Source organism: Suricata suricatta, chromosome 13 (genome assembly GCF_006229205.1).
Source record: "Suricata suricatta isolate VVHF042 chromosome 13, meerkat_22Aug2017_6uvM2_HiC, whole genome shotgun sequence".
Lineage (NCBI taxonomy): Eukaryota > Metazoa > Chordata > Mammalia > Carnivora > Herpestidae > Suricata > Suricata suricatta.
In genome coordinates, this window is record NC_043712.1 from 32,284,474 (window position 1) to 32,286,392 (window position 1,919).

Consider the following 1,919-nt stretch of genomic DNA (forward strand, 5'->3'; position numbering starts at 1 on the left):
CAGGTGTTACCTATCAGGGTGTGTGCAATCAAGAATCAGGTGATGGTGGCCCTGGTGAATGAATATAGTAACATCTGTCTCTTAGTTTCAACCACCAGCCTGAATTGAGAAAGCAGTGCATGCAATTCTCTTCTGTCCTCTCTGAGCTCAGATGGTTAATTTCTCCAATCAACCACAGTTCCGTTGAAGGAATTAAACTTCATGGCAAAGTTTTATATATATATATATATATATATATATATCCATGTATATAAAATCTTTTATATATAAATTTTTTATCCATTATTTAATCTCCATCAGAGCCAATTCTATAGGAATGATTTATTGATTTCTCAAAAAATGGCAAATCATTAGGACACATTTTGTAAACAACTCTTTAGATCATGCTGGCACCTGAGGGAAGCTGGAAAAACACTCTGGTTAGAAAATGCTGGAAGGAATATTTTCATACAAAAATCAATGAGCATATAGAAAGTTTTTTTGACATGCTAAACAATGTGCAGAAACAACTCATTTTGTTTCAGTAAGTGTGATTTTTAAAGGTGTCAAAGTTTGTAGCCTACCAGAAGAGACTTGAGTCCAGGCACACCCTAGACTCAACCTCAAAATAACGTAATATTTGAGGAAAAAACAAAAGACTAAGGAGAAGAGTGCATGCAAACAGGAAGCACAATAACTGATCTGAGGACTGAGGAGACCAAAGACGGAAATGATTACACACGAGGGCTGTGAAGCCGAGGTGCGTGAGGGTCCTAAGACACCATGAGAAGGGCCTTGAACGTGGTTCTGAGCAGCATGGATGTTGCAGAGTAGGTGAGCCGTGCCTGAACATGAGCAGCACACAGGAATGCGTTTGGGGAAGAGCGTTTTTTGTAGTGTCTTTTGGAGGAAATGCTCTGACTTTATAACAGCATCTCCCAGGTAACCAACTTTAAATACTTTCATCTTAATATTTTTATTTGGAGCTGCTGAGGAGGCTGACCTCACCCCCCATAACTTTTTGTCTGGGAAGGGAACACTTTGTGGCTATGCTGGGGCTGTTCACTTCACCCCACAGTATGGGTTATGCACACACGGGCCTCCCAGGAGGGAGTTAGTGCCGTTAGAGCAGAGCCAGGCTCCCGGCATGCACAGCTTCTGAAATTCCAGGACACCCGGTCCCTGTCTTAAGGTTTGAAGGAAGAGACAGCATTTCTGGGGTGCCAGGGTGGCTCAGTCGGTTAAGCCTCTGACTCTTGGTTTTGGCTCAGGTTGTGGTCTCATGGTTCATGGGTTTGAGCCCCAAGTTAGGCTCTGTGCTGATAGCGTGGAGCCTTCTTGGGATTCTCTCTCTCTCTCTCTCTCTCTCTCTCTCTCTCTCTCTCTTTCTCTCTCTCTCAAAATAGATAAACTTTAAAAAATTAAGGGGCACCTGGATGGCTTAGTTGGTTAAGTGTCCAGCTTTGGTTCAGGTCATGATCTCGCAGTTCATGGGTTCGAGCCCTGCATTGGGCTCTACGCTGACAGCTAGCTCAGAGCCTGGAGCGTGCTTCAGATTCTGTGTCTCCCTCTCTCTCTAACCCTCCCCTGCTTTCACTGTCTCTCTCTGTCTCTCAAAAATAAATTTAAAAAATTAAGACAGCATTTCTTACGTTATCTTGAGGTTACAAGATGATTGAAATTATATGGGGAAAACTGGGCATCTGCCTCTTGAAAGCAGAGGGTTTGGGGCTCTCCTCCTACAGATCATCTAGACCAGCCTCCTGTTAGATTCTCAGATCCTTCCAGTAGCCAAGGACTTGCTACTTTGCCTTTAATCACCAACCCCCCTTGTCCCTCAGGACCCACACACGTCCTGCTGGTGTTGAGCATGTCCCCAGAGACGTCCCTTGTTCAAACCAAACAGCCCCAATCCCTCCAGTTGGAAGTCACATGCCCAG

The 1,919-nt window shown here is 44.3% G+C and overlaps 1 protein-coding gene across 1 annotated transcript in view; it reads left to right on the forward strand.

The window, feature by feature from the left end:
* GABBR2 (gamma-aminobutyric acid type B receptor subunit 2) overlaps window positions 1-1,919 on the forward strand; it is a 338,745-nt gene that overhangs the window by 192,863 nt on the left and 143,963 nt on the right. The window lies entirely within an intron of this gene.